This window comes from Chiloscyllium plagiosum, unplaced genomic scaffold (genome assembly GCF_037043375.1).
Source record: "Chiloscyllium plagiosum isolate Xiang-an unplaced genomic scaffold, Cpla_swu_hap1 HiC_scaffold_43, whole genome shotgun sequence".
Lineage (NCBI taxonomy): Eukaryota > Metazoa > Chordata > Chondrichthyes > Orectolobiformes > Hemiscylliidae > Chiloscyllium > Chiloscyllium plagiosum.
The window spans coordinates 12,789,314-12,805,563 of NW_028270181.1; positions in this window are offsets into that span (position 1 = coordinate 12,789,314).

A 16,250-nucleotide genomic window follows, 5' to 3' on the forward strand; every position below is an offset into this window, starting at 1 on the left:
TAGTGTGTCGTGGGGCAGCGTGTCAGAGGGCAATGTGTCAGGGTGTAGTGTTTCGGGGAGCAGTGTGTCAGGAGGCAGTGTGCCGGGGGCAATGTGTCAGGGGAGCAGTGTGTCAGGCGGCAGTGTGTTAGGGTGTAGTGTGTCGTGGGGCAGCGTGTCAGGGGGCAGTATGTCAGGGTGTAGTGTTTCGGGGAGCAGTGTGTCAGGAGGCAGTGTGCCGGGGGCAGTGGGTCAGGGGGCAGTGTGTCAGATGGCAGTGTGTCAGGGAGCATTGTGTCAGGGTGTAGTGTGTCCGGGGGCAGTGTGTCAGGGGGGCAGTGTGTCAGTGTGCAGTGCGTCAGAGGCCAATGTGTCAGGGGATCAGTGTGTCAGAGTGCAGTGTGTCAGGGTGTAGTGTGTCAGGGGCAGTGTGTCAGGAGGCAGTGTGTCAGGGGGCATTGTGTCGGGGGCAGTGTGTCAGGGGAGCAGTGTGTCAGGGGGCAGTGTGTTAAGGGGCAGTGTGTCAGGGGGCAGTGTGTCTGAGGGCAATGTGTCAGGGGATCATTGTATCAGGGGGCAGTGCGTTAGGGTGTAGTGTGTCGGAGGCAGTGTGTCAGAGTGCTGTGAGTCAGGGGGCAGTGTGTCAGGCGGCAGTGTGTCAGTGTGCAGTGTGTCAGGGTGTAGTGTGTCAGGGGCAGTGTGTCAGGAGGCAGTGTGTCGGGGACAGTGTGTCAGGAGGCAATGTGTCAGATGGCAGTGCGTCAGGGGATCAGTGTGTCAGGGGGCAGTGTGTCAGGGTATAGTGTGTCAGAGGCCAATGTGTCAGGGTATCAGTGTGTCAGAGTGCAGTGTGTCAGGGGGCAGTGTGTCAGGGGGCAGTGTGTCAGAGGGCAATGTGTCAGGGAGCAGTGTGTCAGGGGGCAGTGTGTTAGTGTGTAGTGTGCCAGGGGGCAGTGTGTCAGAGTGCAGTGTGTCAGAGTGCAGTGTGTCATGGGGCAGTGTGTCAGAGGGCAATATGTGAGGGGCAGTGTGTCAGGGGGCAGTGTGTTAGGGTGTAGTGTATCAGAGGGCAATGTGTCAGGGAGCAGTGTGTCAGGGGGCAGTGTGTTAGGGTGTAGTGTGTCAGGTGGCAGTGTGTCAGGGGGCAGTGTGTTAGTGTGTAGTGTGTCGGGGGCAGTGTGTCAGAGCGCAGTGTGTCAGGGGGCAGTGTGTCAGGGGGCAGTGTGTCAGAGGGCAATGTGTCAGGGAGCAGTGTGTCAGGGGGCAGTGTGTTAGTGTCTAGTGTGTCAGGTGGCTGTGTGTCAGCGGGCAGTGTGTTAGGGAGTAGTGTGTCAGGGGGCAGTGTGTCAGGGGGCAGTGTGTCAGGGGCAGTGTGGCAGAGTGCAGTGTGTCATGGGGCAGTGTGTCAGAGGGCAATGTGTCAGAGGGCAATGTGTCAGGGAGCAGTGTGTCAGGGGGCAGTGTGTTAGTGTCTAGTGTGTCAGGTGGCTGTGTGTCAGCGGGCAGTGTGTTAGGGAGTAGTGTGTCAGGGGGCAGTGTGTCAGGGGGCAGTGTGTCAGGGGCAGTGTGGCAGAGTGCAGTGTGTCATGGGGCAGTGTGTCAGAGGGCAATGTGTCAGGGGCAGTGTGTCAGGGGGCAGTGTGTTAGGGTGTAGTGTGTCAGGGGGCAATATGTCAGGGGATCAGTGTGTCAGGGGGCAGTGTGTTAGTGTGTAGTGTGTCGGGGCAGTGTGTCAGAGTGCAGTGTGTCAGGGCGTGGTGTGTCAGGGGGCAGTCTGTCAGGGCGTAGTGTGTCCGGAGGCAGTGTGTCAGGGGGGCAGTGTGTCAGTGTGCAGTGTGTCAGAGGCCAATGTGTCAGGGGATCAGTGTGTCAGAGTGCAGTGTGTCAGGGGGCAGTGTGTCAGGGGGCAGTGTGTCAGAGGGCAATGTGTCAGGGAGCAGTGTGTCAGGGGGCAGTGTGTTAGTGTCTAGTGTGTCAGGTGGCAGTGTGTCAGGGGGCAGTGTGTTAGGGAGTAGTGTGTCAGGGGGCAGTGTGTCAGGGGGCAGTGTGTCAGGGGGCAGTGTGGCAGAGTGCAGTGGGTCATGGGGCAGTGTGTCAGAGGGCAATGTGTCAGGGGCAGTGTGTCAGGGGGCAGTGTGTTAGGGTGTAGTGTGTCAGGTGGCAGTGTGTCAGGGGGCAGTGTGTTAGTGTGTAGTGTGTCGGGGGCAGTGTGTCAGAGCGCAGTGTGTCAGGGGGCAGTGTGTCAGGGGGCAGTGTGTCAGAGGGCAATGTGTCAGGGAGCAGTGTGTCAGGGGGCAGTGTGTTAGTGTCTAGTGTGTCAGGTGGCTGTGTGTCAGGGGGCAGTGTGTTAGGGAGTAGTGTGTCAGGGGGCAGTGTGTCAGGGGGCAGTGTGTCAGGGGCAGTGTGGCAGAGTGCAGTGTGTCATGGGGCAGTGTGTCAGAGGGCAATGTGTCAGGGGCAGTGTGTCAGGGGGCAGTGTGTTAGGGTGTAGTGTGTCAGGGGGCAATATGTCAGGGGATCAGTGTGTCAGGGGGCAGTGTGTTAGTGTGTAGTGTGTCGGGGGCAGTGTGTCAGAGTGCAGTGTGTCAGGGCGTGGTGTGTCAGGGGGCAGTCTGTCAGGGCGTAGTGTGTCCGGAGGCAGTGTGTCAGGGGGGCAGTGTGTCAGTGTGCAGTGTGTCAGAGGCCAATCTGTCAGGGGATCAGTGTGTCAGAGTGCAGTGTGTCAGGGGGCAGTGTGTCAGGGGGCAGTGTGTCAGAGGGCAATGTGTCAGGGAGCAGTGTGTCAGGGGGCAGTGTGTTAGTGTCTAGTGTGTCAGGTGGCAGTGTGTCAGGGGGCAGTGTGTTAGGGAGTAGTGTGTCAGGGGGCAGTGTGTCAGGGGGCAGTGTGTCAGGGGGCAGTGTGGCAGAGTGCAGTGGGTCATGGGGCAGTGTGTCAGAGGGCAATGTGTCAGGGGCAGTGTGTCAGGGGGCAGTGTGTTAGGGTGTAGTGTGTCAGGGGGCAATATGTCAGGGGATCAGTGTGTCAGGAGGCAGTGTGTTAGTGTGTAGTGTGTCGGGGGCAGTGTGTCAGAGTGCAGTGTGTCAGGGGGTAGTGTGTCAGGGGGCAGTGTGTCAGTTTGCAGTGTGTCAGGAGGCAGTGTGTCAGGAGGCAGTGTGTCAGAGGGCAATGTGTCAGGGGATCAGTGTGTCAGGGGGCAATGTATTAGGGTGTAGTGTGTCAGGAGGCAGCGTGTTAGGGTGTAGTGTGTCGTGGGGCAGCGTGTCAGAGGGCAATGTGTCAGGGGGCAGTGTGTCAGGGTGTAGTGTTTCGGGGAGCAGTGTGTCAGGAGGCAGTGTGTTAGGGTGTAGTGTTTCGGGGAGCAGTGTGTCAGGAGGCAGTGTGCCGGGGGCAGTGAGTCAGGGGAGCAGTGTGTCAGGGGGCAGTGTGTTAAGGGGCAGTGTGTCAGGGGGCAGTGTGTCAGAGGGCAATGTGTCAGGGGATCATTGTATCAGGGGGCAGTGCGTTAGGGTGTAGTGTGTCGGGGGCAATGTGTCAGAGTGCTGTGTGTCAGGGGGCAGTGTGTCAGGCGGTAGTGTGTCAGTGTGCAGTGTGTCAGGGTGTAGTGTGTCAGGGGCAGTGAGTCAGGAGGCAGTGTGTCGGGGGCAGTGTGTCAGGGGGCAGTGTGTCAGATGGCAGTGTGTCAGGGGATCAGTGTGTCAGGGAGCAGTGTGTCAGGGTGTAGTGTGTCCGGGGGCAGTGTGTCAGAGGGGCAGTGTGTCTGTGTGCAGTGTGTCAGAGGCCAATGTGTCAGGGGACCAGTGTTTCAGAGTGCAGTGTGTCAGGGGGCAGTGTGTCAGGGGGCAGTGTGTCAGGGGAGCAGTGTGTCAGGGGGCAGTGTGTTAAGGGGCAGTGGGGGCAGTGTGTCAGAGGGCAATGTGTCAGGGGATCATTGTATCAGGGGGCAGTGCGTAAGGGGGTAGTGTGTCGGAGGCAGTGTGTCAGAGTGCTGTGTGTCAGGGGGCAGTGTGTCAGGCGGCGGTGTGTCAGTGTGCAGTGTGTCAGGGTGTAGTGTGTCAGGGGCAGTGTGTCAGGAGGCAGTGTGTCGGGGGCAGTGTGTCGGGGGCAGTGTGTCAGGGTGTAGTGTGTCCGGGGGCAGTGTGTCAGGGGGGCAGTGCGTCAGTGTGCAGTGTGTCAGAGGCCAATGTGTCAGGGGATCAGTGTGTCAGAGTGCAGTGTGTCAGGGGGCAGTGTGTCAGGGGGCAGTGTGTCAGATGGCAATGTGTCAGGGAGCAGTGTGTCAGGGGGCAGTGTGTTAGGGTGTAGTGTGTCAAGCGGCAGTTTGTCAGGGGCCAGTGTGTCAGAGTGCAGTGTGTCAGTGTGCAGTGTGTCAGGGGGCAGTGTGTCAGAGGGCAATGTGTCAGGGGCAGTGTGTCACGGGGCATTGTGTTAGGGTGTAGTGTGTCAGGGGGCAATATGTCAGGGGATCAGTGTGTCAGGGGGCAGTGTGTCAGTGTGTAGTGTGTCGGGGGCAGTGTGTCATTGTGCAGTGTGTCAGGGGGTAGTGTGTCAGGGGGCAGTGTGTCAGATGGCAAAGTGTCAGGGGGCAGTGTGTTAGGGGGTAGTCTGTCAGGGGGCAGTGTGTCAGATTGCAGTGTGTCAGGAGGCAGTGTGTCAGGAGGCAGTGTGTCAGAGGGCAATGTGTCAGGGGATCAGTGTGTCAGGGGGCAGTGTGTCAGGGTGTAGTGTGTCCGGGGGCAGTGTGTCAGGGGGGCAGTGTGTCAGTGTGCAGTATGTCAGAGGCCAATGTGTCAGGGGATCAGTGTGTCAGAGTGCAGTGTGTCAGAGTGCAGTGTGTCGGGGGCAGTGTGTCAGGTGGCAGTGTGTCAGGGGGCAGTGTGTTAGTGTGTAGTGTGTCAGGTGGCAGTGTGTCGGGGGCAGTGTGTTAGTGTGTAGTGTGTCAGGGGGCAGTGTGTCAGGGGGCAGTGTGTCAGGGGAGCAGTGTGTCAGGGGGCAGTGTACCGCGGGGCAATGTGTCAGGGTTGCAGTCTGTTAGGGGGCAGTGTGTCAGGGGGCAGTGTGTCAGTATGCAGTGTGTCAGGGTGCAGTGTGCCAGGGGGCAGTGTGTCAGGGGCCAGTGTGTCAGAGTGCAGTGTGTCAAAGTGCAGTGTGTCATGGGGCAGTGTGTCAGGGGCCAGTGTGTCAGAGTGCAGTGTGTCAGAGTGCAATGTGTCATGGGGCAGTGTGTCAGGGGCCAGTGTGTCAGAGTGCAGTGTGTCAGAGTGCAGTGTGTCATGGGGCAGTGTGTCAGAGGGCAATGTGTCGGGGCAGTGTGTCAGGGGGCAGTGTGTTAGGGTGTAGTGTGTCAGGGGGCAATATGTCAGGGGATCAGCGTGTCAGGGGGCAGTGTGTTAGTGTGTAGTGTGTCGGGGGCAGTGTGTCAGAGTGCAGTGTGTCGGGGGTAGTGTGTCAGGGGGCAGTGTGACAGATGGCAAAGTGTCAGGGGGCAGTGTGTTCGGGGGTAGTCTGTCAGGGGGCAGTGTGTCAGATTGCAGTGTGTCAGGAGGCAGTGTGTCAGGAGGCAGTGTGTCAGAGGGCAATATGTCAGGGGATCAGTATGTCAGGGGGCAATGTGTTAGGGTGTAGTGTGTCGTGGGGCAGCGTGTCAGAGGGCAATGTGTCAGGGGGCAGTGTGTCATGGTGTAGTGTTTCGGGGGGCAGTGTGTCAGGAGGCAGTGTGCCGGGGGCAGTGTGTCAGGGGAGCAGTGTGTCAGGGGGCAGTGTGTTAAGGGGCAGTGTGTCGGGGGCAGTGTGTCAGAGTGCTGTGTGTCAGGGGGCAATGTGTCAGGCGGCAGTGTGTCAGTGTGCAGTGTGTCAGGGTGTAGTGTGTCAGGGGCAGTGTGTCAGGAGGCAGTGTGTCGGGGGCAGTGGGTCAGGGGGCAGTGTGTCAGATGGCAGTGTGTCAGGGGATCAGTGTGTCAGGGGGCAGTGTGTCAGGGTGTAGTGTGTCCGGGGGCAGTGTGTCAGTGTGCAGTGTGTCAGAGGCCAATTTGTCAGGGGACCAGTGTGTTAGAGTGCAGTGTGTCAGGGGGCAGTGTGTCAGATTGCAGTGTGTCAGGGGATCAGTGTGTCAGGGGGCAGTGTGTCAGGGTGTAGTGTGTCCGGGGGCAGTGTGTCAGGGGGGCAGTGTGTCAGTGTGCAGTGTGTCAGAGGCCAATGTGTCAGGGGATCAGTGTGTCTGAGTGCAGTGTGTCAGGGGGCAGTGAGTCAGGGGGCAGTGTGTCAGATTGCAGTGTGTCAGGGGATCAGTGTGTCTGGGGGCAGTGTGTCAGAGGCCAATGTGTCAGGGGATCAGTGTGTCAGAGTGCAGTGTGTCAGGGGGCAGTGTGTCAGGGGGCAGTGTGTCAGAGGGCAGTTGTCAGGGGAGCAGTGTGTCAGGGGGCAGTGTGTTTGGGTGTAGTGTGTCGTGGGGCAGCGTGTCAGAGGGCAATGTGTCAGGGTGTAGTGTTTCGGGGAGCAGTGTGTCAGGAGGCAGTGTGCCGGGAGCAGTGTGTCAGGGGAGCAGTGTGTCAGGGGGCAGTGTGTTAAGGGGCAGTATGTCAGGGGGCAGTTTGTCAGAGGGCAATGTGTCAGGGGATCATTGTATCGGGGGCAGTGCGTTAGGGTGTAGTGTGTCGGGGGCAGTGTGTCAGAGTGCTGTGTGTCAGGGGGCAGTGTGTCAGGCGGCAGTGTGTCAGTGTGCAGTGTGTCAGGGTGTAGTGTTTCAGGGGCAGTGTGTCAGGAGGCAGTGTGTCGGGGGCAATGTGTGGGTCAGGGGTCAGTGTGTCAGATGGCAGTGTGTCAGGGGATCAGTGTGTCAGGGGGCAGTGTGTCAGGGTGTAGTGTGTCAGGGGCAGTGTGTCAGGAGGCAGTGTGTCGGGGGCAGTGGGTCCAGGGTCAGTGTGTCAGATGGCAGTGTGTCAGGGGATCAGTGTGTCAGGGGGCAGTGTGTCAGGGTGTAGTGTGTCCGGGGGCAGTGTGTCAGAGGGCAATGTGTCAGGGGATCATTGTGTCAGGTGGCAGTGTGTTAGGGTGTAGTGTGTCCGGGGGCAGTGTGTCAGGGGGGCAGTGTGTCAGTGTGCAGTGTGTCAGAGGCCAATGTGTCAGGGGATCAGTGTGTCAGGGGGGCAGTGTGTCAGTGTGCAGTGTGTCAGAGGCCAATGTGTCAGGGGATCAGTGTGTCAGAGTGCAGTGTGTCAGGGGTCAGTGTGTCAGAGGGCAGTGTGTCAGGGGAGCAGTGTGTCAGGGGGCAGTGTGTTTGGGTGTAGTGTGTCGTGGGGCAGCGTGTCAGAGGGCAATGTGTCAGGGGGCAGTGTGTCAGGGTGTAGTGTTTCGTGGAGCAGTGTGTCAGGGGGCAGTGTGTTAAGGGGCAGTGTGTCAGGGGGCAGTTTGTCAGAGGGCAATGTGTCAGGGGATCATTGTATCGGGGGCAGTGCGTTAGGGTGTAGTGTGTCGGGCGCAATGTGTCAGAGTGCTGTGTGTCAGGGGGCAGTGTGTCAGGCGGCAGTGTGTCAGTGTGCAGTGTGTCAGTGTGTAGTGTGTCAGGGGCAGTGTGTCAGAGGCAGTGTGTCGGGGGCAGTGTGTCAGGGGGCAGTGTGTCAGATGGCAGTGTGTCAGGGGATCAGTGTGTCAGGGAGCAGTGTGTCAGGGTGTAGTGTGTCCGGGGGCAGTGTGTCAGGGGGGCAGTGTGTCAGTGTGCAGTGTGTCAGAGGCCAATGTGTCAGAGGATCAGTGTTTCAGAGTGCAATGTGTCAGGGGGCAGTGTGTCAGGGGACATTCTGTCGGGGGAGCAGTGTGTCATGGGGCAGTGTGTTAAGGGGCAGTGTGTCAGGGGGGAGTGTGTCAGGGTGTAGTGTGTCCAGGGGCAGTGTGTCAGGGGGGCAGTGTGTCAGTGTGCAGTGTGTCAGGGGTGCTGTGTGTCAGGGTGTAATGTGTCCGGGGGCAGTGTGTCAGGGGGGCAGTGTGTCAGTGTGCAGTGTGTCAGAGGCCAATGTGTCAGGGGATCAGTGTGTCAGAGTGCAGTGTGTCAGGAGGCAGTGTGTCAGGGGGCAGTGTATCAGAGGGCAATGTGTCAGGGAGCAGTGTGTCAGGGGGCAGTGTGTTAGGGTGTAGTGTGTCAGGTGGCAGTGTGTCAGGGGGCAGTGTGTTAGTGTGTAGTGTGTCAGGGGGCAGTGTGTCAGAGTGCAGTGTGTCAGGGGGCAGTGTGTCAGGGGGCAGTGTGTCAGAGGGCAATGTGTCAGGGAGCAGTGTGTCAGGGGGCAGTGTGTTCGTGTCTAGTGTGTCAGGTGGCAGTGTGTCAGGGGGCAGTGTGTTAGGGAGTAGTGTGTCAGGGGCAGTGTGTCAGGGGGCAGTGTGTCAGGGGGCAGTGTGGCAGAGTGCAGTGTGTCATGGGGCAGTGTGTCAGAGGGCAATGTGTCAGGGGGCAGTGTGGCAGAGTGCAGTGTGTCAGGGGGCAGTGTGGCAGAGTGCAGTGTGTCATGGGGCAGTGTGGCAGAGTGCAGTGTGTCAGGGGGCAGTGTGTTAGGGTGTAGTGTGTCAGGGGGCAATATGTCAGGGGATCAGTGTGTCAGGGGGCAGTGTGTTAATGTGTAGTGTGTCGGGGGCAGTGTGTCAGAGTGCAGTGTGTCAGGGGGTAGTGTGTCAGGGGGTAGTGTGTCAGGGGGCAGTGTGTCAGATGGCAAAGTGTCAGGGAGCAGTGTGTTAGGGGGCAGTGTGTTAGGGGGTAGTCTGTCAGGGGGCAGTGTGTCAGTTTGCACTGTGTCAGGAGGCAGTGTGTCAGGAGGCAGTGTATCAGAGGGCAATGTGTCAGGGGATCAGTGTGTCAGGGGGCAATGTGTTAGGGTGTAGTGTGTCAGGGGGCAGTGTGTTAGGGTGTAGTGTGTCGTGGGGCAGCGTGTCAGAGGGAAATGTGTCAGGGGGCAGTGTGTCAGGGTGTAGTGTTTCGGGGGGCAGTGTGTCAGGAGGCAGTGTGCCGGGGGCAATGTATCAGGGGAGCAGTGTGTCAGGAGGCAGTGTGTTAAGGGGCAGTGTGTCAGGGGGCAGTGTGTCAGAGGCCAATGTGTCAGGGGATCAGTGTGTCAGAGTGCAGTGTGTCAGAGTGCAGTGTGTCGGGGGCAGTGTGTCAGGTGGCAGTGTGTCAGGGGGCAGTGTGTTAGTGTGTAGTGTGTCAGGTGGCAGTGTGTCAGGGGGCAGTGTGTCAGGGGGCAGTGTGTCAGGGGAGCAGTGTGTCAGGGGGCAGTGTACCGCGGGGCAATGTGTCAGGGTTGCAGTCTGTTAGGGGGCAGTGTGTCAGGGGGCAGTGTGTCAGTATGCAGTGTGTCAGGGTGCAGTGTGCCAGGGGGCAGTGTGTCAGGGGCCAGTGTGTCAGAGTGCAGTGTGTCAAAGTGCAGTGTGTCATGGGGCAGTGTGTCTGGGGCCAGTGTGTCAGAGTGCAGTGTGTCAGAGTGCAGTGTGTCATGGGGCAGTGTGTCAGGGGCCAGTGTGTCAGAGTGCAGTGTGTCAGAGTGCAATGTGTCATGGGGCAGTGTGTCAGGGGCCAGTGTGTCAGAGTGCAGTGTGTCAGAGTGCAGTGTGTCATGGGGCAGTGTGTCAGAGGGCAATGTGTCGGGGCAGTGTGTCAGGGGGCAGTGTGTTAGGGTGTAGTGTGTCAGGGGGCAATATGTCAGGGGATCAGCGTGTCAGGGGGCAGTGTGTTAGTGTGTAGTGTGTCGGGGGCAGTGTGTCAGAGTGCAGTGTGTCGGGGGTAGTGTGTCAGGGGGCAGTGTGTCAGATGGCAAAGTGTCAGGGGGCAGTGTGTTCGGGGGTAGTCTGTCAGGGGGCAGTGTGTCAGATTGCAGTGTGTCAGGAGGCAGAGTGTCAGGAGGCAGTGTGTCAGAGGGCAATATGTCAGGGGATCAGTATGTCAGGGGGCAATGTGTTAGGGTGTAGTGTGTCAGGGGGCAGTGTGTTAGGGTGTAGTGTGTCGTGGGGCAGCGTGTCAGAGGGCAATGTGTCAGGGGGCAGTGTGTCATGGTGTAGTGTTTCGGGGGGCAGTGTGTCAGGAGGCAGTGTGCCGGGGGCAGTGGGTCAGGGGAGCAGTGTGTCAGGGGGCAGTGTGTTAAGGGGCAGTGTGTCGGGGGCAGTGTGTCAGAGTGCTGTGTGTCAGGGGGCAATGTGTCAGGCGGCAGTGTGTCAGTGTGCAGTGTGTCAGGGTGTAGTGTGTCAGGGGCAGTGTGTCAGGAGGCAGTGTGTCGGGGGCAGTGGGTCAGGGGGCAGTGTGTCAGATGGCAGTGTGTCAGGGGATCAGTGTGTCAGGGGGCAGTGTGTCAGGGTGTAGTGTGTCCGGGGGCAGTGTGTCAGTGTGCAGTGTGTCAGAGGCCAATTTGTCAGGGGACCAGTGTGTTAGAGTGCAGTGTGTCAGGGGGCAGTGTGTTAGGGTGTAGTGTGTCAGGGGGCAATATGTCAGGGGATCAGTGTGTCAGGGGGCAGTGTGTTAATGTGTAGTGTGTCGGGGGCAGTGTGTCAGAGTGCAGTGTGTCAGGGGGTAGTGTGTCAGGGGGTAGTGTGTCAGGGGGCAGTGTGTCAGATGGCAAAGTGTCAGGGAGCAGTGTGTTAGGGGGCAGTGTGTTAGGGGGTAGTCTGTCAGGGGGCAGTGTGTCAGTTTGCACTGTGTCAGGAGGCAGTGTGTCAGGAGGCAGTGTATCAGAGGGCAATGTGTCAGGGGATCAGTGTGTCAGGGGGCAATGTGTTAGGGTGTAGTGTGTCAGGGGGCAGTGTGTTAGGGTGTAGTGTGTCGTGGGGCAGCGTGTCAGAGGGAAATGTGTCAGGGGGCAGTGTGTCAGGGTGTAGTGTTTCGGGGGGCAGTGTGTCAGGAGGCAGTGTGCCGGGGGCAATGTATCAGGGGAGCAGTGTGTCAGGAGGCAGTGTGTTAAGGGGCAGTGTGTCAGGGGGCAGTGTGTCAGAGGCCAATGTGTCAGGGGATCAGTGTGTCAGAGTGCAGTGTGTCAGAGTGCAGTGTGTCGGGGGCAGTGTGTCAGGTGGCAGTGTGTCAGGGGGCAGTGTGTTAGTGTGTAGTGTGTCAGGTGGCAGTGTGTCGGGGGCAGTGTGTAGTGTGTCAGGGGGCAGTGTGTCAGGGGGCAGTGTGTCAGGGGAGCAGTGTGTCAGGGGGCAGTGTACCGCGGGGCAATGTGTCAGGGTTGCAGTCTGTTAGGGGGCAGTGTGTCAGGGGGCAGTGTGTCAGTATGCAGTGTGTCAGGGTGCAGTGTGCCAGGGGGCAGTGTGTCAGGGGCCAGTGTGTCAGAGTGCAGTGTGTCAAAGTGCAGTGTGTCATGGGGCAGTGTGTCTGGGGCCAGTGTGTCAGAGTGCAGTGTGTCAGAGTGCAGTGTGTCATGGGGCAGTGTGTCAGGGGCCAGTGTGTCAGAGTGCAGTGTGTCAGAGTGCAATGTGTCATGGGGCAGTGTCTCAGGGGCCAGTGTGTCAGAGTGCAGTGTGTCAGAGTGCAGTGTGTCATGGGGCAGTGTGTCAGAGGGCAATGTGTCGGGGCAGTGTGTCAGGGGGCAGTGTGTTAGGGTGTAGTGTGTCAGGGGGCAATATGTCAGGGGATCAGCGTGTCAGGAGGCAGTGTGTTAGTGTGTAGTGTGTCGGGGGCAGTGTGTCAGAGTGCAGTGTGTCGGGGGTAGTGTGTCAGGGGGCAGTGTGTCAGATTGCAGTGTGTCAGGAGGCAGTGTGTCAGGAGGCAGTGTGTCAGAGGGCAATATGTCAGGGGATCAGTATGTCAGGGGGCAATGTGTTAGGGTGTAGTGTGTCAGGGGGCAGTGTGTTAGGGTGTAGTGTGTCGTGGGGCAGCGTGTCAGAGGGCAATGTGTCAGGGGGCAGTGTGTCATGGTGTAGTGTTTCGGGGGGCAGTGTGTCAGGAGGCAGTGTGCCGGGGGCAGTGTGTCAGGGGAGCAGTGTGTCAGGGGGCAGTGTGTTAAGGGGCAGTGTGTCGGGGGCAGTGTGTCAGAGTGCTGTGTGTCAGGGGGCAATGTGTCAGGCGGCAGTGTGTCAGTGTGCAGTGTGTCAGGGTGTAGTGTGTCAGGGGCAGTGTGTCAGGAGGCAGTGTGTCGGGGGCAGTGGGTCAGGGGGCAGTGTGTCAGATGGCAGTGTGTCAGGGGATCAGTGTGTCAGGGGGCAGTGTGTCAGGGTGTAGTGTGTCCGGGGGCAGTGTGTCAGGGGGGCAGGGTGTCTGTGTGCAGTGTGTCAGAGGCCAATGTGTCAGGGGATCAGTGTGTCAGAGTGCAGTGTGTCAGGGGGCAGTGTGTCAGGGGGCAGTGTGTTAGGGGGTAGTCTGTCAGGGGGCAGTGTGTCAGATTGCAGTGTGTCAGGAGGCAGTGTGTCAGAGGGCAATGTGTCAGGGGATCAGTGTGTCAGGGGGCAATGTGTTAGGGTGTAGTGTGTCAGGGGGCAGTGTGTTAGGGTGTAGTGTGTCGTGGAGCAGCATGTCAGAGGGCAGTGTGTCAGGAGGCAGTGTGCCGGGGGCAGTGTGTCAGGGGAGCAGTGTGTCAGGGGGCAGTGTGTTAAGGGGCAGTGTGTCAGAGTGCTGTGTGTCAGGGGGCAGTGTGTCAGGCGGCAGTGTGTCAGTGTGCAGTGTGTCAGGGTGTAGTGTGTCAGGGGCAGTGTGTCAGGAGGCAGTGTGTCGGGGGCAGTGTGTCAGGGGGCAGTGTGTCAGATGGCAGTGTGTCAGGGGATCAGTGTGTCCGGGGGCAGTGTGTCCGGGGGCAGTGTGTCAGGGGATCAGTGTGTCAGGGAGCAGTGTGTCAGGCGGCAGTGTGTCAGTGTGCAATGTGTCAGGGTGTAGTGTGTCAGGGGCAGTGTGTCAGGAGGCAGTGTGTCGGGGGCAGTGTGTCAGGGGGCAGTGTGTCAGATGGTAGTGTGTCAGGGGATCAGTGTGTCAGGGGGCAGTGTGTCAGGGGGCAGTGTGTCCGGGGGCAGTGTGTCAGGGGGACAGTGTGTCAGTTTGCAGTGTGTCAGAGGCCAATGTGTCAGGGGATCAGTGTGTCAGAGTGCAGTGTGTCAGGGGGCAGTGTGTCAGAGGGCAATGTGTCAGGGAGCAATGTGTCAGGGGGCAGTGTGTTAGGGTGTAGTGTGTCAAGCGGCAGTGTGTCAGGGGCCAGTGTGTCAGAGTGCAGTGTGTCAGAGTGCAGTGTGTCATGGGGCAGTGTGTCAGAGGGCAATGTGTTCGGGGCAGTGTGTCAGGAGGCAGTGTGTTAGGGTGTAGTGTGTCAGGGGGCAATATGTCAGGGGATCAGTGTGTCAGGGGGCAGTGTGTTAGTGTGTAGTGTGTCGGGGGCAGTGTGTCAGAGTGCAGTGTGTCAGGGGGTAGTGTGTCAGGGTGCAGTGTGTCAGATGGCAAAGTGTCAGGGTGCTGTGTGTTAGGGGGTAGTCTGTCAGGGGGCAGTACGTCAGATTGCAGTGTGTCAGGAGGCAGTGTGTCAGGAGGCAGTGTGTCAGAGGGCAATGTGTCAGGGGATCAGTGAGTCAGGGGGCAATGTGTTAGGGTGTAGTGTGTCAGGGGGCAGTGTGTTAGGGTGTAGTGTGTCAGGGGGCAGCGTGTCAGAGGGCAATGTGTCAGGGGGCAGTGTGTCAGGGTGTAGTGTTTCGGGGGGCAGTGTGTCAGGAGGCAGTGTGCCGGGGGCAGTGTGTCAGGGGAGCAGTGTGTCAGGGGGCAGTGTGTTAAGGGGCAGTGTGTCATGGGGCAGTGTGTCAGAGGGCAATGTGTCAGGGGCAGTGTGTCAGGGAGCAGTGTGTTAGGGTGTAGTGTGTCAGGGGGCAATATGTCAGGGGATCAGTGTGTCAGGGGGCAGTGTGTTAGTGTGTAGTGTGTCTGGGGCAGTGTGTCAGAGTGCAGTGTGTCAGGGGGTAGTGTGTCGGGGGCAGTGTGTCAGATGGCAAAGTGTCAGGGGGCAGTGTGTTCGGGGTAGTCTGTCAGGTGGCATTTTGTCAGATTGCAGTGTGTCAGGAGGCAGTGTGTCAGGAGGCAGTGTGTCAGAGGGCAATGTGTCAGGGTATCAGTGTGTCAGGGGGCAATGTGTTATGGTGTAGTGTGTCAGGGGGCAGTGTGTTAGTGTGTAGTGTGTCGTGGGGCAGCGTGTCAGAGTGCTGTGTGTCAGGCGGCAGTGTGTCAGTGTGCAGTGTGTCAGGGTGTAGTGTGTCAGGGGCAGTGTGTCAGGAGGCAGTGTGTCGGGGGCAGTGTGTCAGGGGAGCAGTGTGTCAGGGGGCAGTGTGTCAGAGGGCAATGTGTCAGTGTGCAATGTGTCAGGGTGTAGTGTGTCAGGGGCAGTGTGTCAGGAGGCAGTGTGTCGGGGGCAGTGTGTCAGGGGGCAGTGTGTCAGATGGTAGTGTGTCAGGGGATCAGTGTGTCAGGGGGCAGTGTGTCAGGGGGCAGTGTGTCCGGGGGCAGTGTGTCAGTTTGCAGTGTGTCAGAGGCCAATGTGTCAGGGGATCAGTGTGTCAGAGTGCAGTGTGTCAGGGGGCAGTGTGTCAGAGGGCAATGTGTCCGGGAGCAGTGTGTCAGGGGGCAGTGTGTCAGATGGCAATGTGTCAGGGAGCAATGTGTCAGGGGGCAGTGTGTTAGGGTGTAGTGTGTCAAGGGGCAGTGTGTCAGGGGCCAGTGTGTCAGAGTGCAGTGTGTCAGAGTGCAGTGTGTCATGGGGCAGTGTGTCAGAGGGCAATGTGTTCGGGGCAGTGTGTCAGGAGGCAGTGTGTTAGGGTGTAGTGTGTCAGGGGGCAATATGTCAGGGGATCAGTGTGTCAGGGGGCAGTGTGTTAGTGTGTAGTGTGTCAGGGGCAGTGTGTCAGAGTGCAGTGTGTCAGGGGGTAGTGTGTCAGGGTGCAGTGTGTCAGATGGCAAAGTGTCAGGGTGCTGTGTGTTAGGGGGTAGTCTGTCAGGGGGCAGTGTGTCAGATTGCAGTGTGTCAGGAGGCAGTGTGTCAGGAGGCAGTGTGTCAGAGGGCAATGTGTCAGGGGATCAGTGAGTCAGGGGGCAATGTGTTAGGGTGTAGTGTGTCAGGGGGCAGTGTGTTAGGGTGTAGTGTGTCGTGGGGCAGCGTGTCAGAGGGCAATGTGTCAGGGGGCAGTGTGTCAGGGTGTAGTGTTTCGGGGGGCAGTGTGTCAGGAGGCAGTGTGCCGGGGGCAGTGTGTCAGGGGAGCAGTGTGTCAGAGGGCAATGTGTCAGGGGCAGTGTGTCAGGGAGCAGTGTGTTAGGGTGTAGTGTGTCAGGGGGCAATATGTCAGGGGATCAGTGTGTCAGGGGGCAGTGTGTTAGTGTGTAGTGTGTCTGGGGCAGTGTGTCAGAGTGCAGTGTGTCAGGGGGTAGTGTGTCGGGGGCAGTGTGTCAGATGGCAAAGTGTCAGGGGGCAGTGTGTTCGGGGTAGTCTGTCAGGGGGCAGTGTGTCAGGGGGCAGTGTGTCAGTATGCAGTGTGTCAGGGTGTAGTGTGTCAGGGGGCAGTGAGTCAGGGGCCAGTGTGTCAGAGTGCAGTGTGTCATGGGGCAATGTGTCAGGAGGCAGTGTGTCAGAGGGCAATGTGTCAGGGGATCAGTGAGTCAGGGGGCAATGTGTTAGGGTGTAGTGTGTCAGGGGGCAGTGTGTTAGGGTGTAGTGTGTCGTGGGGCAGCGTGTCAGAGGGCAATGTGTCAGGGGGCAGTGTGTCAGGGTGTAGTGTTTCGGGGGGCAGTGTGTCAGGAGGCAGTGTGCCGGGGGCAGTGTGTCAGGGGAGCAGTGTGTCAGGGGGCAGTGTGTTAAGGGGCAGTGTGTCATGGGGCAGTGTGTCAGAGGGCAATGTGTCAGGGGCAGTGTGTCAGGGAGCAGTGTGTTAGGGTGTAGTGTGTCAGGGGGCAATATGTCAGGGGATCAGTGTGTCAGGGGGCAGTGTGTTAGTGTGTAGTGTGTCTGGGGCAGTGTGTCAGAGTGCAGTGTGTCAGGGGGTAGTGTGTCGGGGGCAGTGTGTCAGATGGCAAAGTGTCAGGGGGCAGTGTGTTCGGGGTAGTCTGTCAGGTGGCATTTTGTCAGATTGCAGTGTGTCAGGAGGCAGTGTGTCAGGAGGCAGTGTGTCAGAGGGCAATGTGTCAGGGTATCAGTGTGTCAGGAGGCAATGTGTTATGGTGTAGTGTGTCAGGGGGCAGTGTGTTAGTGTGTAGTGTGTCGTGGGGCAGCGTGTCAGAGTGCTGTGTGTCAGGCGGCAGTGTGTCAGTGTGCAGTGTGTCAGGGTGTAGTGTGTCAGGGGCAGTGTGTCAGGAGGC